Below are 25,978 nucleotides of genomic sequence, written 5' to 3'. Positions count from 1 at the left end.
TGCGAATATTAGTCTAAGGCAAGCAGCAACAGCAGCCCACAGAAACGACTCTGATTTCCCAGGGACTGCTATGCTTTCGCAGAGGTTTTCAGCTTGGCACGAACCGCACCTTGCTGCTGCTTCCTTACAAAGGCATTGGGTGTTCACTCTGGGCGGCAGGGAAAAAGTGCCACGGGAGAGCTGGTGCCTCTTGGGATTTGCTTTCCCGGGCTCCGAGTTGACGCCCGGGATTCACCTTGCTGTGCTGAACTAAGCAGACACAGTCACAACCCTGCAGCAGCTTGCTTGGCCTAGGATGGCAGTCTATGCCTATAACCATCTCCTGGGGTAGGTGAGGTTTTGCTTTTTGCTGTGGCTCTCAGGCAGACTCGGCTCGGCCAGTGTCTTCCCCACAGGAGAGACGAGGCGACAGCATCCCTGCACACGGCCCGTGCACAGATTATGGAGCTTTTGGGGACTGTGCCCACTCTTTCCCCTTAATTCCCGTGCCTCCTCCAAGCTTCCACATCCTAGAGGAACGGCATCTGACTCCCTGTTCTGTCAGGGAGCTGTTTCTGCGAGTTCAGCGTAGGCGCCTGGTGGCTAGCGCATGTCTGCCCCAGGGACAGGTGGCCATGGTGCTGCTGTCTCCTTAGGCCCAGAGGTTCAGGACAGGCATGCTTTCTGCCCAGACTCCTTCCTAAGAGTGGAGCACGCGCCCTGCCTTACTCATCCCCTCCTGTCTCCTTAGCAGCCAGGCTTCTGTCTCTCTGCATTTTGAGCGGGTGACAGTTGTATTGCCACCGGCCGCTGTGCCTGCCAGGGCCGGCTCTCCTGCTTCGCAACCGTTTCCAGACCAGAAGGCCACCGGCTCCTGCTCTTTTCCCCCAGCAGCGTGCTGCACCTTCCACAGACATGCTCCTGGGGACCGCAGTGAAAAACGTGTCCCTTTCCTTAAGGCTCTTTCCACAGGCACAACCGCGCTTCTCTCTCAGGCAGAGGGGATGCCTAGGCAAAGAGGCTTTCGCTATATGTGGGTTTCTCCCACCGCGAGACTGGGTCAAGCAAGCAGCAGCAGCCCACAGAACGTTTCTCAGCGAATGATGTGCTTTCGCAGAGCCTTTGGCTTGGAGCGAACAGCACTTCGCTGCTGCTTCCTCATCAAGGCTTCAGTCGCGTCAGGGAAGAAGAGCTGCGGGAGAGCTGGTGCCCCTTGTGCCTTGCTTTCCCGGGGTCCATGTTCGTGTCCTCGGTTCACCCTCCAGGCCGAAATAAGCAGATACAGCCACAACCCTGCAGTAGCCTTCATAGCCTAGGATGGCACTCTATGCACACTACCATCTCCCAGTGTAGGCATCGCTTGGCCTTTTACTCTGGCGCTCAGGCGGATTGTCGGACTAGGCCAGTGCTTTCCCCACACGAAAGGAGAGGTGACAGGATCCATGCACACCGCTCGTGCACTGAATAGGGAGCTTTGGGGGACTGTCCCCACTCCTTACCCTTAAACCGCGTGCCTCCTCCAAGCTTCCACATCCTGGAGGAAGACGGCATCTAACTCCCCATTATTTCAGGGAGCTGTTTCTGCGAGTTCAGCATAGGCCCCTGGTGGCTAGCGCATGTCTGCCCCAGGAACAGGTGGTCAAGGAGCTGCTGTCTCCTTGGGCCCAGAGGTTCAGGACAGGCATGCTTTCTGCCCAGACCCCGTCCTAAGAGTTAGTATGAGCCCTGCCCTACTCATCCCCTTCTCCTTAGCAACCAGGCTTCTGTCTCTCTGCATAGGGAGCGGGTGATAATTGTATTGCCGGCTCTCCTGCTTCGCAAGCGTTTCCAGACCAGAAGGTTAATGGCTCCTCTTCTCCCCGGACAGCGTGCTGCACCTTCCACAGACATGCTCCTGGGTCCACAGTGAAAAACGTGTCCCTTTCCTTAAGGCTCTTTCCACAGGCGCAACCGGCTTCTCTCTCAGGCAGAGGGGATGCCCAAACATAGAGGATTTCGCTTCATAAGGGTTTATTACACCGTGCTGAGGAGACCAGCTCAGGCAACAGGAGTATCCCTCAGACTGGACTCTGATTTCCCAAAGATTGCTGTGAATTCCCAGAGGGGATGCCAGGCCAAAGAGGCTTTCGCTCTATGCGGGTTTCACCCATCGAGCTGCGAATATTAGTCTAAGGCAAGCAGCAACAGCAGCCCACAGAAACGACTCTGATTTCCCAGCGACTGCTATGCTTTCGCAGAGGTTTTCAGCTTGGCACGAACCGCACCTTGCTGCTGCTTCCTTTCAAAGGCATTGGGTGTTCACTCTGGGCGGCAGGGAAAAAGTGCCACGGGAGAGCTGGTGCCTCTTGGGATTTGCTTTCCCGGGCTCCGAGTTGACGCCCGGGATTCACCTTGCTATGCTGAACTAAGCAGACACAGTCACAACCCTGCAGCAGCTTGCTTGGCCTAGCATGGCAGTCTATGCCTATTACCATCTCCTGGGGTAGGTTAGGCTTTGCTTTTTGCTGTGGCTCTCAGGCAGACTCGGCTCGGCCAGTGTCTTCCCCACAGGAGAGACGAGGCGACAGGATACCTGCACACGGCCCGTGCACAGATTATGGAGCTTTTGGGGACTGTGCCCACTCTTTCCCCTTAAACCCCGTGCCTCCTCCAAGCTTCCACATCCTAGAGGAACGGCATCTGACTCCCTGTTCTGTCAGGGAGCTGTTTCTGCGAGTTCAGCGTAGGCGCCTGGTGGCTAGCGCATGTCTGCCCCAGGGACAGGTGGCCATGGTGCTGCTGTCTCCTTAGGCCCAGAGGTTCAGGACAGGCATGCTTTCTGCCCAGACTCCTTCCTAAGAGTGGAGCACGCGCCCTGCCCTACTCATCCCCTCCTGTCTCCTTAGCAGCCAGGCTTCTGTCTCTCTGCATTTTGAGCGGGTGACAGTTGTATTGCCACCGGCCGCTGTGCCTGCCAGGGCCGGCTCTCCTGCTTCGCAACCGTTTCCAGACCAGAAGGCCACCGGCTCCTGCTCTTTTCCCCCGGCAGCATGCTGCACCTTCCACAGACATGCTCCTGGGGACCGCAGTGAAAAACGTGTCCCTTTCCTTAAGGCTCTTTCCACAGGCACAACCGCGCTTCTCTCTCAGGCAGAGGGGATGCCCAGACAAAGAGGCTTTCGCCGTATGTGGGTTTCTCCCACCGCGAGACTGGGCTCAAGCAAGCAGCATCAGCCCACAGAACGTTTCTCAGCGAATGATGTGCTTTCGCAGAGGCTTTGGCTTGGAGCGAACAGCACTTCGCTGCTGCTTCCTCATCAAGGCTTCAGTCGCGTCAGGGAAGAAGAGCTGCGGGAGAGCTGGTGCCCCTTGTGCCTTGCTTTCCCGGGGTCCATGTTCGTGTCCTCGGTTCACCCTCCAGGCCGAAATAAGCAGATACAGCCACAACCCTGCAGTAGCCTTCATAGCCTAGGATGGCACTCTATGCACACTACCATCTCCCAGTGTAGGCATCGCTTGGCCTTTTACTCTGTCGCTCAGGCGGATTGTCGGACTAGGCCCATGCTTTCCCCACACGAAAGGAGAGGTGACAGGATCCATGCACACCGCTCCTGCACTGAACAGGGAGCTTTGGGGGACTGTCCCCACTCCTTACCCTTAAACCGCGTGCCTCCTCCAAGCTTCCACATCCTGGAGGAAGACGGCATCTAACTCCCCATTATTTCAGGGAGCTGTTTCTGCGAGTTCAGCATAGGCCCCTGGTGGCTAGCGCATGTCTGCCCCAGGAACAGGTGGTCAAGGAGCTGCTGTCTCCTTGGGCCCAGAGGTTCAGGACAGGCATGCTTTCTGCCCAGACCCCGTCCTAAGAGTTAGTATGAGCCCTGCCCTACTCATCCCCTTCTCCTTAGCAACCAGGCTTCTGTCTCTCTGCATAGGGAGCGCGTGATAATTGTATTGCCGGCTCTCCTGCTTCGCAAGCGTTTCCAGACCAGAAGGTTAATGGCTCCTCTTCTCCCCGGACAGCGTGCTGCACCTTCCACAGACATGCTCCTGGGTCCACAGTGAAAAACGTTTCCCTTTCCTTAAGGCTCTTTCCACAGGCGCAACCGGCTTCTCTCTCAGGCAGAGGGGATGCCCAAACATAGAGGATTTCGCTTCATAAGGGTTTATTACACCGTACTGAGGAGACCAGCTCAGGCAACAGGAGTATCCCTCAGACTGGACTCTGATTTCCCAAAGATTGCTGTGAATTCCCAGAGGGGATGCCAGGGCAAAGAGGCTTTCGCTCAATGCGGGTTTCACCCATCGAGCTGCGAATATTAGTCTAAGGCAAGCAGCAACAGCAGCCCACAGAAACGACTCTGATTTCCCAGCGACTGCTATGCTTTCGCAGAGGTTTTCAGCTTGGCACGAACCGCACCTTGCTGCTGCTTCCTTACAAAGGCATTGGGTGTTCACTCTGGGCGGCAGGGAAAAAGTGCCACGGGAGAGCTGGTGCCTCTTGGGATTTGCTTTCCCGGGCTCCTAGTTGACGCCCGGGATTCACCTTGCTATGCTGAACTAAGCAGACACAGTCACAACCCTGCAGCAGCTTGCTTGGCCTAGCATGGCAGTCTATGCCTATTACCATCTCCTGGGGTAGGTTAGGCTTTGCTTTTTGCTGTGGCTCTCAGGCAGACTCGGCTCGGCCAGTGTCTTCCCCACAGGAGAGACGAGGCGACAGGATCCCTGCACACGGCCCGTGCACAGATTATGGAGCTTTTGGGGACTGTGCCCACTCTTTCCCCTTAAACCCCGTGCCTCCTCCAAGCTTCCACATCCTAGAGGAACGGCATCTGACTCCCTGTTTTGTCAGGGAGCTGTTTCTGCGAGTTCAGCGTAGGCGCCTGGTGGCTAGCGCATGTCTGCCCCAGGGACAGGTGGCCATGGTGCTGCTGTCTCCTTAGGCCCAGAGGTTCAGGACAGGCATGCTTTCTGCCCAGACTCCTTCCTAAGAGTGGAGCACGCGCCCTGCCCTACTCATCCCCTCCTGTCTCCTTAGCAGCCAGGCTTCTGTCTCTCTGCATTTTGAGCGGGTGACAGTTGTATTGCCACCGGCCGCTGTGCCTGCCAGGGCCGGCTCTCCTGCTTCGCAACCGTTTCCAGACCAGAAGGCCACCGGCTCCTGCTCTTTTCCCCCGGCAGCGTGCTGCACCTTCCACAGACATGCTCCTGGGGACCGCAGTGAAAAACGTGTCCCTTTCCTTAAGGCTCTTTCCACAGGCACAACCGCGCTTCTCTCTCAGGCAGAGGGGATGCCCAGGCAAAGAGGCTTTCGCCGTATGTGGGTTTCTCCCACCGCGAGACTGGGCTCAAGCAAGCAGCATCAGCCCACAGAACGTTTCTCAGCGAATGATGTGCTTTCGCAGAGGCTTTGGCTTGGAGCGAACAGCACTTCGCTGCTGCTTCCTCATCAAGGCTTCAGTCGCGTCAGGGAAGAAGAGCTGCGGGAGAGCTGGTGCCCATTGTGCCTTGCTTTCCCGGGTTCCATGTTCGTGTTCTCGGTTCACCCTCCAGGCCGAAATAAGCAGATACAGCCACAACCCTGCAGTAGCCTTCATAGCCTTGGATGGCACTCTATGCACACTACCATCTCCCAGTGTAGGCATCGCTTGGCCTTTTACTCTGGCGCTCAGGCGGATTGTCGGACTAGGCCCGTGCTTTCCCCACACGAAAGGAGAGGTGACAGGATCCATGCACACCGCTCGTGCACTGAATAGGGAGCTTTGGGGGACTGTCCCCACTCCTTACCCTTAAACCGCGTGCCTCCTCCAAGCTTCCACATCCTGGAGGAAGACGGCATCTAACTCCCCATTATTTCAGGGAGCTGTTTCTGCGAGTTCAGCATAGGCCCCTGGTGGCTAGCGCATGTCTGCCCCAGGAACAGGTGGTCAAGGAGCTGCTGTCTCCTTGGGCCCAGAGGTTCAGGACAGGCATGCTTTCTGCCCAGACCCCGTCCTAAGAGTTAGTATGAGCCCTGCCCTACTCATCCCCTTCTCCTTAGCAACCAGGCTTCTGTCTCTCTGCATAGGGAGCGGGTGATAATTGTATTGCCGGCTCTCCTGCTTCGCAAGCGTTTTCAGACCAGAAGGTTAATGGCTCCTCTTCTCCCCGGACAGCGTGCTGCACCTTCCACAGACATGCTCCTCTGTCCACAGTGAAAAACGTGTCCCTTTCCTTAAGGCTCTTTCCACAGGCGCAACCGGCTTCTCTCTCAGGCAGAGGGGATGCCCAAACATAGAGGATTTCGCTTCATAAGGGTTTATTACACCGTGCTGAGGAGACCAGCTCAGGCAACAGGAGTATCCCTCAGACTGGACTCTGATTTCCCAAAGATTGCTGTGAATTCCCAGAGGGGATGCCAGGGCAAAGAGGCTTTCGCTTTATGCGGGTTTCACCCATCGAGCTGCGAATATTAGTCTAAGGCAAGCAGCAACAGCAGCCCACAGAAACGACTCTGATTTCCCAGGGACTGCTATGCTTTCGCAGAGGTTTTCAGCTTGGCACGAACCGCACCTTGCTGCTGCTTCCTTACAAAGGCATTGGGTGTTCACTCTGGGCGGCAGGGAAAAAGTGCCACGGGAGAGCTGGTGCCTCTTGGGATTTGCTTTCCCGGGCTCCGAGTTGACGCCCGGGATTCACCTTGCTGTGCTGAACTAAGCAGACACAGTCACAACCCTGCAGCAGCTTGCTTGGCCTAGGATGGCAGTCTATGCCTATAACCATCTCCTGGGGTAGGTGAGGTTTTGCTTTTTGCTGTGGCTCTCAGGCAGACTCGGCTCGGCCAGTGTCTTCCCCACAGGAGAGACGAGGCGACAGCATCCCTGCACACGGCCCGTGCACAGATTATGGAGCTTTTGGGGACTGTGCCCACTCTTTCCCCTTAATTCCCGTGCCTCCTCCAAGCTTCCACATCCTAGAGGAACGGCATCTGACTCCCTGTTCTGTCAGGGAGCTGTTTCTGCGAGTTCAGCGTAGGCGCCTGGTGGCTAGCGCATGTCTGCCCCAGGGACAGGTGGCCATGGTGCTGCTGTCTCCTTAGGCCCAGAGGTTCAGGACAGGCATGCTTTCTGCCCAGACTCCTTCCTAAGAGTGGAGCACGCGCCCTGCCTTACTCATCCCCTCCTGTCTCCTTAGCAGCCAGGCTTCTGTCTCTCTGCATTTTGAGCGGGTGACAGTTGTATTGCCACCGGCCGCTGTGCCTGCCAGGGCCGGCTCTCCTGCTTCGCAACCGTTTCCAGACCAGAAGGCCACCGGCTCCTGCTCTTTTCCCCCAGCAGCGTGCTGCACCTTCCACAGACATGCTCCTGGGGACCGCAGTGAAAAACGTGTCCCTTTCCTTAAGGCTCTTTCCACAGGCACAACCGCGCTTCTCTCTCAGGCAGAGGGGATGCCTAGGCAAAGAGGCTTTCGCTATATGTGGGTTTCTCCCACCGCGAGACTGGGTCAAGCAAGCAGCAGCAGCCCACAGAACGTTTCTCAGCGAATGATGTGCTTTCGCAGAGCCTTTGGCTTGGAGCGAACAGCACTTCGCTGCTGCTTCCTCATCAAGGCTTCAGTCGCGTCAGGGAAGAAGAGCTGCGGGAGAGCTGGTGCCCCTTGTGCCTTGCTTTCCCGGGGTCCATGTTCGTGTCCTCGGTTCACCCTCCAGGCCGAAATAAGCAGATACAGCCACAACCCTGCAGTAGCCTTCATAGCCTAGGATGGCACTCTATGCACACTACCATCTCCCAGTGTAGGCATCGCTTGGCCTTTTACTCTGGCGCTCAGGCGGATTGTCGGACTAGGCCAGTGCTTTCCCCACACGAAAGGAGAGGTGACAGGATCCATGCACACCGCTCGTGCACTGAATAGGGAGCTTTGGGGGACTGTCCCCACTCCTTACCCTTAAACCGCGTGCCTCCTCCAAGCTTCCACATCCTGGAGGAAGACGGCATCTAACTCCCCATTATTTCAGGGAGCTGTTTCTGCGAGTTCAGCATAGGCCCCTGGTGGCTAGCGCATGTCTGCCCCAGGAACAGGTGGTCAAGGAGCTGCTGTCTCCTTGGGCCCAGAGGTTCAGGACAGGCATGCTTTCTGCCCAGACCCCGTCCTAAGAGTTAGTATGAGCCCTGCCCTACTCATCCCCTTCTCCTTAGCAACCAGGCTTCTGTCTCTCTGCATAGGGAGCGGGTGATAATTGTATTGCCGGCTCTCCTGCTTCGCAAGCGTTTCCAGACCAGAAGGTTAATGGCTCCTCTTCTCCCCGGACAGCGTGCTGCACCTTCCACAGACATGCTCCTGGGTCCACAGTGAAAAACGTGTCCCTTTCCTTAAGGCTCTTTCCACAGGCGCAACCGGCTTCTCTCTCAGGCAGAGGGGATGCCCAAACATAGAGGATTTCGCTTCATAAGGGTTTATTACACCGTGCTGAGGAGACCAGCTCAGGCAACAGGAGTATCCCTCAGACTGGACTCTGATTTCCCAAAGATTGCTGTGAATTCCCAGAGGGGATGCCAGGCCAAAGAGGCTTTCGCTCTATGCGGGTTTCACCCATCGAGCTGCGAATATTAGTCTAAGGCAAGCAGCAACAGCAGCCCACAGAAACGACTCTGATTTCCCAGCGACTGCTATGCTTTCGCAGAGGTTTTCAGCTTGGCACGAACCGCACCTTGCTGCTGCTTCCTTTCAAAGGCATTGGGTGTTCACTCTGGGCGGCAGGGAAAAAGTGCCACGGGAGAGCTGGTGCCTCTTGGGATTTGCTTTCCCGGGCTCCGAGTTGACGCCCGGGATTCACCTTGCTATGCTGAACTAAGCAGACACAGTCACAACCCTGCAGCAGCTTGCTTGGCCTAGCATGGCAGTCTATGCCTATTACCATCTCCTGGGGTAGGTTAGGCTTTGCTTTTTGCTGTGGCTCTCAGGCAGACTCGGCTCGGCCAGTGTCTTCCCCACAGGAGAGACGAGGCGACAGGATACCTGCACACGGCCCGTGCACAGATTATGGAGCTTTTGGGGACTGTGCCCACTCTTTCCCCTTAAACCCCGTGCCTCCTCCAAGCTTCCACATCCTAGAGGAACGGCATCTGACTCCCTGTTCTGTCAGGGAGCTGTTTCTGCGAGTTCAGCGTAGGCGCCTGGTGGCTAGCGCATGTCTGCCCCAGGGACAGGTGGCCATGGTGCTGCTGTCTCCTTAGGCCCAGAGGTTCAGGACAGGCATGCTTTCTGCCCAGACTCCTTCCTAAGAGTGGAGCACGCGCCCTGCCCTACTCATCCCCTCCTGTCTCCTTAGCAGCCAGGCTTCTGTCTCTCTGCATTTTGAGCGGGTGACAGTTGTATTGCCACCGGCCGCTGTGCCTGCCAGGGCCGGCTCTCCTGCTTCGCAACCGTTTCCAGACCAGAAGGCCACCGGCTCCTGCTCTTTTCCCCCGGCAGCATGCTGCACCTTCCACAGACATGCTCCTGGGGACCGCAGTGAAAAACGTGTCCCTTTCCTTAAGGCTCTTTCCACAGGCACAACCGCGCTTCTCTCTCAGGCAGAGGGGATGCCCAGACAAAGAGGCTTTCGCCGTATGTGGGTTTCTCCCACCGCGAGACTGGGCTCAAGCAAGCAGCATCAGCCCACAGAACGTTTCTCAGCGAATGATGTGCTTTCGCAGAGGCTTTGGCTTGGAGCGAACAGCACTTCGCTGCTGCTTCCTCATCAAGGCTTCAGTCGCGTCAGGGAAGAAGAGCTGCGGGAGAGCTGGTGCCCCTTGTGCCTTGCTTTCCCGGGGTCCATGTTCGTGTCCTCGGTTCACCCTCCAGGCCGAAATAAGCAGATACAGCCACAACCCTGCAGTAGCCTTCATAGCCTAGGATGGCACTCTATGCACACTACCATCTCCCAGTGTAGGCATCGCTTGGCCTTTTACTCTGTCGCTCAGGCGGATTGTCGGACTAGGCCCATGCTTTCCCCACACGAAAGGAGAGGTGACAGGATCCATGCACACCGCTCCTGCACTGAACAGGGAGCTTTGGGGGACTGTCCCCACTCCTTACCCTTAAACCGCGTGCCTCCTCCAAGCTTCCACATCCTGGAGGAAGACGGCATCTAACTCCCCATTATTTCAGGGAGCTGTTTCTGCGAGTTCAGCATAGGCCCCTGGTGGCTAGCGCATGTCTGCCCCAGGAACAGGTGGTCAAGGAGCTGCTGTCTCCTTGGGCCCAGAGGTTCAGGACAGGCATGCTTTCTGCCCAGACCCCGTCCTAAGAGTTAGTATGAGCCCTGCCCTACTCATCCCCTTCTCCTTAGCAACCAGGCTTCTGTCTCTCTGCATAGGGAGCGCGTGATAATTGTATTGCCGGCTCTCCTGCTTCGCAAGCGTTTCCAGACCAGAAGGTTAATGGCTCCTCTTCTCCCCGGACAGCGTGCTGCACCTTCCACAGACATGCTCCTGGGTCCACAGTGAAAAACGTTTCCCTTTCCTTAAGGCTCTTTCCACAGGCGCAACCGGCTTCTCTCTCAGGCAGAGGGGATGCCCAAACATAGAGGATTTCGCTTCATAAGGGTTTATTACACCGTACTGAGGAGACCAGCTCAGGCAACAGGAGTATCCCTCAGACTGGACTCTGATTTCCCAAAGATTGCTGTGAATTCCCAGAGGGGATGCCAGGGCAAAGAGGCTTTCGCTCAATGCGGGTTTCACCCATCGAGCTGCGAATATTAGTCTAAGGCAAGCAGCAACAGCAGCCCACAGAAACGACTCTGATTTCCCAGCGACTGCTATGCTTTCGCAGAGGTTTTCAGCTTGGCACGAACCGCACCTTGCTGCTGCTTCCTTACAAAGGCATTGGGTGTTCACTCTGGGCGGCAGGGAAAAAGTGCCACGGGAGAGCTGGTGCCTCTTGGGATTTGCTTTCCCGGGCTCCTAGTTGACGCCCGGGATTCACCTTGCTATGCTGAACTAAGCAGACACAGTCACAACCCTGCAGCAGCTTGCTTGGCCTAGCATGGCAGTCTATGCCTATTACCATCTCCTGGGGTAGGTTAGGCTTTGCTTTTTGCTGTGGCTCTCAGGCAGACTCGGCTCGGCCAGTGTCTTCCCCACAGGAGAGACGAGGCGACAGGATCCCTGCACACGGCCCGTGCACAGATTATGGAGCTTTTGGGGACTGTGCCCACTCTTTCCCCTTAAACCCCGTGCCTCCTCCAAGCTTCCACATCCTAGAGGAACGGCATCTGACTCCCTGTTCTGTCAGGGAGCTGTTTCTGCGAGTTCAGCGTAGGCGCCTGGTGGCTAGCGCATGTCTGCCCCAGGGACAGGTGGCCATGGTGCTGCTGTCTCCTTAGGCCCAGAGGTTCAGGACAGGCATGCTTTCTGCCCAGACTCCTTCCTAAGAGTGGAGCACGCGCCCTGCCCTACTCATCCCCTCCTGTCTCCTTAGCAGCCAGGCTTCTGTCTCTCTGCATTTTGAGCGGGTGACAGTTGTATTGCCACCGGCCGCTGTGCCTGCCAGGGCCGGCTCTCCTGCTTCGCAACCGTTTCCAGACCAGAAGGCCACCGGCTCCTGCTCTTTTCCCCCGGCAGCGTGCTGCACCTTCCACAGACATGCTCCTGGGGACCGCAGTGAAAAACGTGTCCCTTTCCTTAAGGCTCTTTCCACAGGCACAACCGCGCTTCTCTCTCAGGCAGAGGGGATGCCCAGGCAAAGAGGCTTTCGCCGTATGTGGGTTTCTCCCACCGCGAGACTGGGCTCAAGCAAGCAGCATCAGCCCACAGAACGTTTCTCAGCGAATGATGTGCTTTCGCAGAGGCTTTGGCTTGGAGCGAACAGCACTTCGCTGCTGCTTCCTCATCAAGGCTTCAGTCGCGTCAGGGAAGAAGAGCTGCGGGAGAGCTGGTGCCCATTGTGCCTTGCTTTCCCGGGTTCCATGTTCGTGTTCTCGGTTCACCCTCCAGGCCGAAATAAGCAGATACAGCCACAACCCTGCAGTAGCCTTCATAGCCTTGGATGGCACTCTATGCACACTACCATCTCCCAGTGTAGGCATCGCTTGGCCTTTTACTCTGGCGCTCAGGCGGATTGTCGGACTAGGCCCGTGCTTTCCCCACACGAAAGGAGAGGTGACAGGATCCATGCACACCGCTCGTGCACTGAATAGGGAGCTTTGGGGGACTGTCCCCACTCCTTACCCTTAAACCGCGTGCCTCCTCCAAGCTTCCACATCCTGGAGGAAGACGGCATCTAACTCCCCATTATTTCAGGGAGCTGTTTCTGCGAGTTCAGCTAGGCCCCTGGTGGCTAGCGCATGTCTGCCCCAGGAACAGGTGGTCAAGGAGCTGCTGTCTCCTTGGGCCCAGAGGTTCAGGACAGGCATGCTTTCTGCCCAGACCCCGTCCTAAGAGTTAGTATGAGCCCTGCCCTACTCATCCCCTTCTCCTTAGCAACCAGGCTTCTGTCTCTCTGCATAGGGAGCGGGTGATAATTGTATTGCCGGCTCTCCTGCTTCGCAAGCGTTTTCAGACCAGAAGGTTAATGGCTCCTCTTCTCCCCGGACAGCGTGCTGCACCTTCCACAGACATGCTCCTCTGTCCACAGTGAAAAACGTGTCCCTTTCCTTAAGGCTCTTTCCACAGGCTCAACCGGCTTCTCTCTCAGGCAGAGGGGATGCCCAAACATAGAGGATTTCGCTTCATAAGGGTTTATTACACCGTGCTGAGGAGACCAGCTCAGGCAACAGGAGTATCCCTCAGACTGGACTCTGATTTCCCAAAGATTGCTGTGAATTCCCAGAGGGGATGCCAGGGCAAAGAGGCTTTCGCTTTATGCGGGTTTCACCCATCGAGCTGCGAATATTAGTCTAAGGCAAGCAGCAACAGCAGCCCACAGAAACGACTCTGATTTCCCAGGGACTGCTATGCTTTCGCAGAGGTTTTCAGCTTGGCACGAACCGCACCTTGCTGCTGCTTCCTTACAAAGGCATTGGGTGTTCACTCTGGGCGGCAGGGAAAAAGTGCCACGGGAGAGCTGGTGCCTCTTGGGATTTGCTTTCCCGGGCTCCGAGTTGACGCCCGGGATTCACCTTGCTGTGCTGAACTAAGCAGACACAGTCACAACCCTGCAGCAGCTTGCTTGGCCTAGGATGGCAGTCTATGCCTATAACCATCTCCTGGGGTAGGTGAGGTTTTGCTTTTTGCTGTGGCTCTCAGGCAGACTCGGCTCGGCCAGTGTCTTCCCCACAGGAGAGACGAGGCGACAGCATCCCTGCACACGGCCCGTGCACAGATTATGGAGCTTTTGGGGACTGTGCCCACTCTTTCCCCTTAATCCCCGTGCCTCCTCCAAGCTTCCACATCCTAGAGGAACGGCATCTGACTCCCTGTTCTGTCAGGGAGCTGTTTCTGCGAGTTCAGCGTAGGCGCCTGGTGGCTAGCGCATGTCTGCCCCAGGGACAGGTGGCCATGGTGCTGCTGTCTCCTTAGGCCCAGAGGTTCAGGACAGGCATGCTTTCTGCCCAGACTCCTTCCTAAGAGTGGAGCACGCGCCCTGCCTTACTCATCCCCTCCTGTCTCCTTAGCAGCCAGGCTTCTGTCTCTCTGCATTTTGAGCGGGTGACAGTTGTATTGCCACCGGCCGCTGTGCCTGCCAGGGCCGGCTCTCCTGCTTCGCAACCGTTTCCAGACCAGAAGGCCACCGGCTCCTGCTCTTTTCCCCCAGCAGCGTGCTGCACCTTCCACAGACATGCTCCTGGGGACCGCAGTGAAAAACGTGTCCCTTTCCTTAAGGCTCTTTCCACAGGCACAACCGCGCTTCTCTCTCAGGCAGAGGGGATGCCTAGGCAAAGAGGCTTTCGCTATATGTGGGTTTCTCCCACCGCGAGACTGGGTCAAGCAAGCAGCAGCAGCCCACAGAACGTTTCTCAGCGAATGATGTGCTTTCGCAGAGCCTTTGGCTTGGAGCGAACAGCACTTCGCTGCTGCTTCCTCATCAAGGCTTCAGTCGCGTCAGGGAAGAAGAGCTGCGGGAGAGCTGGTGCCCCTTGTGCCTTGCTTTCCCGGGGTCCATGTTCGTGTCCTCGGTTCACCCTCCAGGCCGAAATAAGCAGATACAGCCACAACCCTGCAGTAGCCTTCATAGCCTAGGATGGCACTCTATGCACACTACCATCTCCCAGTGTAGGCATCGCTTGGCCTTTTACTCTGGCGCTCAGGCGGATTGTCGGACTAGGCCAGTGCTTTCCCCACACGAAAGGAGAGGTGACAGGATCCATGCACACCGCTCGTGCACTGAATAGGGAGCTTTGGGGGACTGTCCCCACTCCTTACCCTTAAACCGCGTGCCTCCTCCAAGCTTCCACATCCTGGAGGAAGACGGCATCTAACTCCCCATTATTTCAGGGAGCTGTTTCTGCGAGTTCAGCATAGGCCCCTGGTGGCTAGCGCATGTCTGCCCCAGGAACAGGTGGTCAAGGAGCTGCTGTCTCCTTGGGCCCAGAGGTTCAGGACAGGCATGCTTTCTGCCCAGACCCCGTCCTAAGAGTTAGTATGAGCCCTGCCCTACTCATCCCCTTCTCCTTAGCAACCAGGCTTCTGTCTCTCTGCATAGGGAGCGGGTGATAATTGTATTGCCGGCTCTCCTGCTTCGCAAGCGTTTCCAGACCAGAAGGTTAATGGCTCCTCTTCTCCCCGGACAGCGTGCTGCACCTTCCACAGACATGCTCCTGGGTCCACAGTGAAAAACGTGTCCCTTTCCTTAAGGCTCTTTCCACAGGCGCAACCGGCTTCTCTCTCAGGCAGAGGGGATGCCCAAACATAGAGGATTTCGCTTCATAAGGGTTTATTACACCGTGCTGAGGAGACCAGCTCAGGCAACAGGAGTATCCCTCAGACTGGACTCTGATTTCCCAAAGATTGCTGTGAATTCCCAGAGGGGATGCCAGGGCAAAGAGGCTTTCGCTCTATGCGGGTTTCACCCATCGAGCTGCGAATATTAGTCTAAGGCAAGCAGCAACAGCAGCCCACAGAAACGACTCTGATTTCCCAGCGACTGCTATGCTTTCGCAGAGGTTTTCAGCTTGGCACGAACCGCACCTTGCTGCTGCTTCCTTTCAAAGGCATTGGGTGTTCACTCTGGGCGGCAGGGAAAAAGTGCCACGGGAGAGCTGGTGCCTCTTGGGATTTGCTTTCCCGGGCTCCGAGTTGACGCCCGGGATTCACCTTGCTATGCTGAACTAAGCAGACACAGTCACAACCCTGCAGCAGCTTGCCTGGCCTAGCATGGCAGTCTATGCCTATTACCATCTCCTGGGGTAGGTTAGGCTTTGCTTTTTGCTGTGGCTCTCCTGCAGACTCGGCTCAGCCAGTGTCTTCCCCACAGGAGAGACGAGGCGACAGGATCCCTGCACACGGCCCGTGCACAGACTATGGAGCTTTTGGGGACTGTGCCCACTCTTTCCCCTTAAACCCCGTGCCTCCTCCAAGCTTCCACATCCTAGAGGAACGGCATCTGACTCCCTGTTCTGTCAGGGAGCTGTTTCTGCGAGTTCAGCGTAGGCGCCTGGTGGCTAGCGCATGTCTGCCCCAGGGACAGGTGGCCATGGTGCTGCTGTCTCCTTAGGCCCAGAGGTTCAGGACAGGCATGCTTTCTGCCCAGACTCCTTCCTAAGAGTGGAGCACGCGCCCTGCCCTACTCATCCCCTCCTGTCTCCTTAGCAGCCAGGCTTCTGTCTCTCTGCATTTTGAGCGGGTGACAGTTGTATTGCCACCGGCCGCTGTGCCTGCCAGGGCCGGCTCTCCTGCTTCGCAACCGTTTCCAGACCAGAAGGCCACCGGCTCCTGCTCTTTTCCCCCGGCAGCGTGCTGCACCTTCCACAGACATGCTCCTGGGGACCGCAGTGAAAAACGTGTCCCTTTCCTTAAGGCTCTTTCCACAGGCACAACCGCGCTTCTCTCTCAGGCAGAGGGGATGCCCAGACAAAGAGGCTTTCGCTGTATGTGGGTTTCTCCCACCGCGAGACTGGGCTCAAGCAAGCAGCATCAGCCCACAGAACGTTTCTCAGCGAATGATGTGCTTTCGCAGAGGCTTTGGCTTGGAGCGAACAGCACTTCGCTGCTGCTTCCTCATCAAGGCTTCAGTCGCGTCAGGGAAGAAGAGCTGCGGGAGAGCTGGTGCCCCTTGTGCCTTGCTTTCCCGGGGTCCATGTTCGTGTCCTCGGTTCACCCTCCAGGCCGAAATAAGCAGATACAGCCACAACCCTGCAGTAGCCTTCATAGCCTAGGATGGCACTCTATGCACACTACCATCTCCCAGTGTAGGCATCGCTTGGCCTTTTACTCTGGCGCTCAGGCGGATTGTCGGACTAGGCCCGTGCTTTCCCCACACGAAAGGAGAGGTGACAGGATCCATGCACACCGCTCGTGCACTGAACAGGGAGCTTTGGGGGACTGTCCCCACTCCTTACCCTTAAACCGCGTGCCTCCTCCAAGCTTCCACATCCTGGAGGAAGACGGCATCTAACTCCCCATTATTTCAGGGAGCTGTTTCTGCGAGTTCAGCTAGGCCCCTGGTGGCTAGCGCATGTCTGCCCCAGGAACAGGTGGTCAAGGAGCTGCTGTCTCCTTGGGCCCAGAGGTTCAGGACAGGCATGCTTTCTGCCCAGACCCCGTCCTAAGAGTTAGTATGAGCCCTGCCCTACTCATCCCCTTCTCCTTAGCAACCAGGCTTCTGTCTCTCTGCATAGGGAGCGCGTGATAATTGTATTGCCGGCTCTCCTGCTTCGCAAGCGTTTCCAGACCAGAAGGTTAATGGCTCCTCTTCTCCCCGGACAGCGTGCTGCACCTTCCACAGACATGCTCCTGGGTCCACAGTGAAAAACGTTTCCCTTTCCTTAAGGCTCTTTCCACAGGCGCAACCGGCTTCTCTCTCAGGCAGAGGGGATGCCCAAACATAGAGGATTTCGCTTCATAAGGGTTTATTACACCGTACTGAGGAGACCAGCTCAGGCAACAGGAGTATCCCTCAGACTGGACTCTGATTTCCCAAAGATTGCTGTGAATTCCCAGAGGGGATGCCAGGGCAAAGAGGCTTTCGCTCAATGCGGGTTTCACCCATCGAGCTGCGAATATTAGTCTAAGATAAGCAGCAACAGCAGCCCACAGAAACGACTCTGATTTCCCAGCGACTGCTATGCTTTCGCAGAGGTTTTCAGCTTGGCACGAACCGCACCTTGCTGCTGCTTCCTTACAAAGGCATTGGGTGTTCACTCTGGGCGGCAGGGAAAAAGTGCCACGGGAGAGCTGGTGCCTCTTGGGATTTGCTTTCCCGGGCTCCGAGTTTACGCCCGGGATTCACCTTGCTGTGCTGAACTAAGCAGACACAGTCACAACCCTGCAGCAGCTTGCTTGGCCTAGCATGGCAGTCTATGCCTATTACCATCTCCTGGGGTAGGTGAGGCTTTGCTTTTTGCTGTGGCTCTCAGGCAGACTCGGCTCGGCCAGTGTCTTCCCCACAGGAGAGACGAGGCGACAGGATCCCTGCACACGGCCCGTGCACAGATTATGGAGCTTTTGGGGACTGTGCCCACTCTTTCCCCTTAAACCCCGTGCCTCCTCCAAGCTTCCACATCCTAGAGGAACGGCATCTGACTCCCTGTTCTGTCAGGGAGCTGTTTCTGCGAGTTCAGCGTAGGCGCCTGGTGGCTAGCGCATGTCTGCCCCAGGGACAGGTGGCCATGGTGCTGCTGTCTCCTTAGGCCCAGAGGTTCAGGACAGGCATGCTTTCTGCCCAGACTCCTACCTAAGAGTGGAGCACGCGCCCTGCCCTACTCATCCCCTCCTGTCTCCTTAGCAGCCAGGCTTCTGTCTCTCTGCATTTTGAGCGGGTGACAGTTGTATTGCCACCGGCCGCTGTGCCTGCCAGGGCCGGCTCTCCTGCTTCGCAACCGTTTCCAGACCAGAAGGCCACCGGCTCCTGCTCTTTTCCCCCGGCAGCGTGCTGCACCTTCCACAGACATGCTCCTGGGGACCGCATTGAAAAACGTGTCCCTTTCCTTAAGGCTCTTTCCACAGGCACAACCGCGCTTCTCTCTCAGGCAGAGGGGATGCCCAGGCAAAGAGGCTTTCGCCGTATGTGGGTTTCTCCCACCGCGAGACTGGGCTCAAGCAAGCAGCATCAGCCCACAGAACGTTTCTCAGCGAATGATGTGCTTTCACAGAGGCTTTGGCTTGGAGCGAACAGCACTTCGCTGCTGCTTCCTCATCAAGGCTTCAGTCGCGACAGGGAAGAAGAGCTGCGGGAGAGCTGGTGCCCCTTGTGCCTTGCTTTCCCGGGGTCCATGTTCGTGTCCTCGGTTCACCCTCCAGGCCGAAATAAGCAGATACAGCCACAACCCTGCAGTAGCCTTCATAGCCTAGGATGGCACTCTATGCACACTACCATCTCCCAGTGTAGGCATCGCTTGGCCTTTTACTCTGGCGCTCAGGCGGATTGTCGGACTAGGCCCGTGCTTTCCCCACACGAAAGGAGAGGTGACAGGATCCATGCACACCGCTCGTGCACTGAACAGGGAGCTTTGGGGGACTGTCCCCACTCCTTACCCTTAAACCGCGTGCCTCCTCCAAGCTTCCACATCCTGGAGGAAGACGGCATCTAACTCCCCATTATTTCAGGGAGCTGTTTCTGCGAGTTCAGCATAGGCCCCTGGTGGCTAGCGCATGTCTGCCCCAGGAAAGGTGGTCAAGGAGCTGCTGTCTCCTTGGGCCCAGAGGTTCAGGACAGGCATGCTTTCTGCCCAGACCCCGTCCTAAGAGTTAGTATGAGCCCTGCCCTACTCATCCCCTTCTCCTTAGCAACCAGGCTTCTGTCTCTCTGCATAGGGAGCGGGTGATAATTGTATTGCCGGCTCTCCTGCTTCGCAAGCGTTTCCAGACCAGAAGGTTAATGGCTCCTCTTCTCCCCGGACAGCGTGCTGCACCTTCCACAGACATGCTCCTGGGTCCACAGTGAAAAACGTGTCCCTTTCCTTAAGGCTCTTTCCACAGGCGCAACCGGCTTCTCTCTCAGGCAGAGGGGATGCCCAAACATAGAGGATTTCGCTTCATAAGGGTTTATTACACCGTGCTGAGGAGACCAGCTCAGGCAACAGGAGTATCCCTCAGACTGGACTCTGATTTCCCAAAGATTGCTGTGAATTCCCAGAGGGGATGCCAGGGCAAAGAGGCTTTCGCTCTATGCGGGTTTCACCCATCGAGCTGCGAATATTAGTCTAAGGCAAGCAGCAACAGCAGCCCACAGAAACGACTCTGATTTCCCAGCGACTGCTATGCTTTCGCAGAGGTTTTCAGCTTGGCACGAACCGCACCTTGCTGCTGCTTCCTTTCAAAGGCATTGGGTGTTCACTCTGGGCGGCAGGGAAAAAGTGCCACGGGAGAGCTGGTGCCTCTTGGGATTTGCTTTCCCGGGCTCCGAGTTTACGCCCGGGATTCACCTTGCTATGCTGAACTAAGCAGACACAGTCACAACCCTGCAGCAGCTTGCTTGGCCTAGCATGGCAGTCTATGCCTATTACCATCTCCTGGGGTAGGTTAGGCTTTGCTTTTTTCTGTGGCTCTCAGGCAGACTCGGCTCGGCCAGTGTCTTCCCCACAGGAGAGACGAGGCGACAGGATCCCTGCACACGGCCCGTGCACAGATTATGGAGCTTTTGGGGACTGTGCCCACTCTTTCCCCTTAAACCCCGTGCCTCCTCCAAGCTTCCACATCCTAGAGGAACGGCATCTGACTCCCTGTTCTGTCAGGGAGCTGTTTCTGCGAGTTCAGCGTAGGCGCCTGGTGGCTAGCGCATGTCTGCCCCAGGGACAGGTGGCCATGGTGCTGCTGTCTCCTTAGGCCCAGAGGTTCAGGACAGGCATGCTTTCTGCCCAGACTCCTTCCTAAGAGTGGAGCACGCGCCCTGCCCTACTCATCCCCTCCTGTCTCCTTAGCAGCCAGGCTTCTGTCTCTCTGCATTTTGAGCGTGTGACAGTTGTATTGCCACCGGCCGCTGTGCCTGCCAGGGCCGGCTCTCCTGCTTCGCAACCGTTTCCAGACCAGAAGGCCACCGGCTCCTGCTCTTTTCCCCCGGCAGCGTGCTGCACCTTCCACAGACATGCTCCTGGGGACCGCAGTGAAAAACGTGTCCCTTTCCTTAAGGCTCTTTCCACAGGCACAACCGCGCTTCTCTCTCAGGCAGAGGGGATGCCCAGGCAAAGAGGCTTTCGCCGTATGTGGGTTTCTCCCACCGCGAGACTGGGCTCAAGCAAGCAGCATCAGCCCACAGAACGTTTCTCAGCGAATGATGTGCTTTCACAGAAGCTTTGGCTTGGAGCGAACAGCACTTCGCTGCTGCTTCCTCATCAAGGCTTCAGTCGCGACAGGGAAGAAGAGCTGCGGGAGAGCTGGTGCCCCTTGTGCCTTGCTTTCCCGGGGTCCATGTTCGTGTCCTCGGTTCACCCTCCAGGCCGAAATAAGCAGATACAGCCACAACCCTGCAGTAGCCTTCATAGCCTAGGATGGCACTCTATGCACACTACCATCTCCCAGTGTAGGCATCGCTTGGCCTTTTACTCTGGCGCTCAGGCGGATTGTCGGACTAGGCCCGTGCTTTCCCCACACGAAAGGAGAGGTGACAGGATCCATGCACACCGCTCGTGCACTGAACAGGGAGCTTTGGGGGACTGTCCCCACTCCTTACCCTTAAACCGCGTGCCTCCTCCAAGCTTCCACATCCTGGAGGAAGACGGCATCTAACTCCCCATTATTTCAGGGAGCTGTTTCTGCGAGTTCAGCATAGGCCCCTGGTGGCTAGCGCATGTCTGCCCCAGGAACAGGTGGTCAAGGAGCTGCTGTCTCCTTGGGCCCAGAGGTTCAGGACAGGCATGCTTTCTGCCCAGACCCCGTCCTAAGAGTTAGTATGAGCCCTGCCCTACTCATCCCCTTCTCCTTAGCAACCAGGCTTCTGTCTCTCTGCATAGGGAGCGGGTGATAATTGTATTGCCGGCTCTCCTGCTTCGCAAGCGTTTCCAGACCAGAAGGTTAATGGCTCCTCTTCTCCCCGGACAGCGTGCTGCACCTTCCACAGACATGCTCCTGGGTCCACAGTGAAAAACGTGTCCCTTTCCTTAAGGCTCTTTCCACAGGCGCAACCGGCTTCTCTCTCAGGCAGAGGGGATGCCCAAACATAGAGGATTTCGCTTCATAAGGGTTTATTACACCGTGCTGAGGAGACCAGCTCAGGCAACAGGAGTATCCCTCAGACTGGACTCTGATTTCCCAAAGATTGCTGTGAATTCCCAGAGGGGATGCCAGGCCAAAGAGGCTTTCGCTCTATGCGGGTTTCACCCATCGAGCTGCGAATATTAGTCTAAGGCAAGCAGCAACAGCAGCCCACAGAAACGACTCTGATTTCCCAGCGACTGCTATGCTTTCGCAGAGGTTTTCAGCTTGGCACGAACCGCACCTTGCTGCTGCTTCCTTTCAAAGGCATTGGGTGTTCACTCTGGGCGGCAGGGAAAAAGTGCCACGGGAGAGCTGGTGCCTCTTGGGATTTGCTTTCCCGGGCTCCGAGTTGACGCCCGGGATTCACCTTGCTATGCTGAACTAAGCAGACACAGTCACAACCCTGCAGCAGCTTGCTTGGCCTAGCATGGCAGTCTATGCCTATTACCATCTCCTGGGGTAGGTTAGGCTTTGCTTTTTGCTGTGGCTCTCAGGCAGACTCGGCTCGGCCAGTGTCTTCCCCACAGGAGAGACGAGGCGACAGGATACCTGCACACGGCCCGTGCACAGATTATGGAGCTTTTGGGGACTGTGCCCACTCTTTCCCCTTAAACCCCGTGCCTCCTCCAAGCTTCCACATCCTAGAGGAACGGCATCTGACTCCCTGTTCTGTCAGGGAGCTGTTTCTGCGAGTTCAGCGTAGGCGCCTGGTGGCTAGCGCATGTCTGCCCCAGGGACAGGTGGCCATGGTGCTGCTGTCTCCTTAGGCCCAGAGGTTCAGGACAGGCATGCTTTCTGCCCAGACTCCTTCCTAAGAGTGGAGCACGCGCCCTGCCCTACTCATCCCCTCCTGTCTCCTTAGCAGCCAGGCTTCTGTCTCTCTGCATTTTGAGCGGGTGACAGTTGTATTGCCACCGGCCGCTGTGCCTGCCAGGGCCGGCTCTCCTGCTTCGCAACCGTTTCCAGACCAGAAGGCCACCGGCTCCTGCTCTTTTCCCCCGGCAGCATGCTGCACCTTCCACAGACATGCTCCTGGGGACCGCAGTGAAAAACGTGTCCCTTTCCTTAAGGCTCTTTCCACAGGCACAACCGCGCTTCTCTCTCAGGCAGAGGGGATGCCCAGACAAAGAGGCTTTCGCCGTATGTGGGTTTCTCCCACCGCGAGACTGGGCTCAAGCAAGCAGCATCAGCCCACAGAACGTTTCTCAGCGAATGATGTGCTTTCGCAGAGGCTTTGGCTTGGAGCGAACAGCACTTCGCTGCTGCTTCCTCATCAAGGCTTCAGTCGCGTCAGGGAAGAAGAGCTGCGGGAGAGCTGGTGCCCCTTGTGCCTTGCTTTCCCGGGGTCCATGTTCGTGTCCTCGGTTCACCCTCCAGGCCGAAATAAGCAGATACAGCCACAACCCTGCAGTAGCCTTCATAGCCTAGGATGGCACTCTATGCACACTACCATCTCCCAGTGTAGGCATCGCTTGGCCTTTTACTCTGTCGCTCAGGCGGATTGTCGGACTAGGCCCATGCTTTCCCCACACGAAAGGAGAGGTGACAGGATCCATGCACACCGCTCCTGCACTGAACAGGGAGCTTTGGGGGACTGTCCCCACTCCTTACCCTTAAACCGCGTGCCTCCTCCAAGCTTCCACATCCTGGAGGAAGACGGCATCTAACTCCCCATTATTTCAGGGAGCTGTTTCTGCGAGTTCAGCATAGGCCCCTGGTGGCTAGCGCATGTCTGCCCCAGGAACAGGTGGTCAAGGAGCTGCTGTCTCCTTGGGCCCAGAGGTTCAGGACAGGCATGCTTTCTGCCCAGACCCCGTCCTAAGAGTTAGTATGAGCCCTGCCCTACTCATCCCCTTCTCCTTAGCAACCAGGCTTCTGTCTCTCTGCATAGGGAGCGCGTGATAATTGTATTGCCGGCTCTCCTGCTTCGCAAGCGTTTCCAGACCAGAAGGTTAATGGCTCCTCTTCTCCCCGGACAGCGTGCTGCACCTTCCACAGACATGCTCCTGGGTCCACAGTGAAAAACGTTTCCCTTTCCTTAAGGCTCTTTCCACAGGCGCAACCGGCTTCTCTCTCAGGCAGAGGGGATGCCCAAACATAGAGGATTTCGCTTCATAAGGGTTTATTACACCGTACTGAGGAGACCAGCTCAGGCAACAGGAGTATCCCTCAGACTGGACTCTGATTTCCCAAAGATTGCTGTGAATTCCCAGAGGGGATGCCAGGGCAAAGAGGCTTTCGCTCAATGCGGGTTTCACCCATCGAGCTGCGAATATTAGTCTAAGGCAAGCAGCAACAGCAGCCCACAGAAACGACTCTGATTTCCCAGCGACTGCTATGCTTTCGCAGAGGTTTTCAGCTTGGCACGAACCGCACCTTGCTGCTGCTTCCTTACAAAGGCATTGGGTGTTCACTCTGGGCGGCAGGGAAAAAGTGCCACGGGAGAGCTGGTGCCTCTTGGGATTTGCTTTCCCGGGCTCCTAGTTGACGCCCGGGATTCACCTTGCTATGCTGAACTAAGCAGACACAGTCACAACCCTGCAGCAGCTTGCTTGGCCTAGCATGGCAGTCTATGCCTATTACCATCTCCTGGGGTAGGTTAGGCTTTGCTTTTTGCTGTGGCTCTCAGGCAGACTCGGCTCGGCCAGTGTCTTCCCCACAGGAGAGACGAGGCGACAGGATCCCTGCACACGGCCCGTGCACAGATTATGGAGCTTTTGGGGACTGTGCCCACTCTTTCCCCTTAAACCCCGTGCCTCCTCCAAGCTTCCACATCCTAGAGGAACGGCATCTGACTCCCTGTTTTGTCAGGGAGCTGTTTCTGCGAGTTCAGCGTAGGCGCCTGGTGGCTAGCGCATGTCTGCCCCAGGGACAGGTGGCCATGGTGCTGCTGTCTCCTTAGGCCCAGAGGTTCAGGACAGGCATGCTTTCTGCCCAGACTCCTTCCTAAGAGTGGAGCACGCGCCCTGCCCTACTCATCCCCTCCTGTCTCCTTAGCAGCCAGGCTTCTGTCTCTCTGCATTTTGAGCGGGTGACAGTTGTATTGCCACCGGCCGCTGTGCCTGCCAGGGCCGGCTCTCCTGCTTCGCAACCGTTTCCAGACCAGAAGGCCACCGGCTCCTGCTCTTTTCCCCCGGCAGCGTGCTGCACCTTCCACAGACATGCTCCTGGGGACCGCAGTGAAAAACGTGTCCCTTTCCTTAAGGCTCTTTCCACAGGCACAACCGCGCTTCTCTCTCAGGCAGAGGGGATGCCCAGGCAAAGAGGCTTTCGCCGTATGTGGGTTTCTCCCACCGCGAGACTGGGCTCAAGCAAGCAGCATCAGCCCACAGAACGTTTCTCAGCGAATGATGTGCTTTCGCAGAGGCTTTGGCTTGGAGCGAACAGCACTTCGCTGCTGCTTCCTCATCAAGGCTTCAGTCGCGTCAGGGAAGAAGAGCTGCGGGAGAGCTGGTGCCCATTGTGCCTTGCTTTCCCGGGTTCCATGTTCGTGTTCTCGGTTCACCCTCCAGGCCGAAATAAGCAGATACAGCCACAACCCTGCAGTAGCCTTCATAGCCTTGGATGGCACTCTATGCACACTACCATCTCCCAGTGTAGGCATCGCTTGGCCTTTTACTCTGGCGCTCAGGCGGATTGTCGGACTAGGCCCGTGCTTTCCCCACACGAAAGGAGAGGTGACAGGATCCATGCACACCGCTCGTGCACTGAATAGGGAGCTTTGGGGGACTGTCCCCACTCCTTACCCTTAAACCGCGTGCCTCCTCCAAGCTTCCACATCCTGGAGGAAGACGGCATCTAACTCCCCATTATTTCAGGGAGCTGTTTCTGCGAGTTCAGCATAGGCCCCTGGTGGCTAGCGCATGTCTGCCCCAGGAACAGGTGGTCAAGGAGCTGCTGTCTCCTTGGGCCCAGAGGTTCAGGACAGGCATGCTTTCTGCCCAGACCCCGTCCTAAGAGTTAGTATGAGCCCTGCCCTACTCATCCCCTTCTCCTTAGCAACCAGGCTTCTGTCTCTCTGCATAGGGAGCGGGTGATAATTGTATTGCCGGCTCTCCTGCTTCGCAAGCGTTTTCAGACCAGAAGGTTAATGGCTCCTCTTCTCCCCGGACAGCGTGCTGCACCTTCCACAGACATGCTCCTCTGTCCACAGTGAAAAACGTGTCCCTTTCCTTAAGGCTCTTTCCACAGGCGCAACCGGCTTCTCTCTCAGGCAGAGGGGATGCCCAAACATAGAGGATTTCGCTTCATAAGGGTTTATTACACCGTGCTGAGGAGACCAGCTCAGGCAACAGGAGTATCCCTCAGACTGGACTCTGATTTCCCAAAGATTGCTGTGAATTCCCAGAGGGGATGCCAGGGCAAAGAGGCTTTCGCTTTATGCGGGTTTCACCCATCGAGCTGCGAATATTAGTCTAAGGCAAGCAGCAACAGCAGCCCACAGAAACGACTCTGATTTCCCAGGGACTGCTATGCTTTCGCAGAGGTTTTCAGCTTGGCACGAACCGCACCTTGCTGCTGCTTCCTTACAAAGGCATTGGGTGTTCACTCTGGGCGGCAGGGAAAAAGTGCCACGGGAGAGCTGGTGCCTCTTGGGATTTGCTTTCCCGGGCTCCGAGTTGACGCCCGGGATTCACCTTGCTGTGCTGAACTAAGCAGACACAGTCACAACCCTGCAGCAGCTTGCTTGGCCTAGGATGGCAGTCTATGCCTATAACCATCTCCTGGGGTAGGTGAGGTTTTGCTTTTTGCTGTGGCTCTCAGGC

This window comes from Mustela lutreola, chromosome 17, assembly GCF_030435805.1.
Source record: "Mustela lutreola isolate mMusLut2 chromosome 17, mMusLut2.pri, whole genome shotgun sequence".
Taxonomy (NCBI): domain Eukaryota; kingdom Metazoa; phylum Chordata; class Mammalia; order Carnivora; family Mustelidae; genus Mustela; species Mustela lutreola.
The sequence above is the reverse complement of the archived record's forward strand: the minus strand, read 5'-3'. Positions refer to the sequence as shown.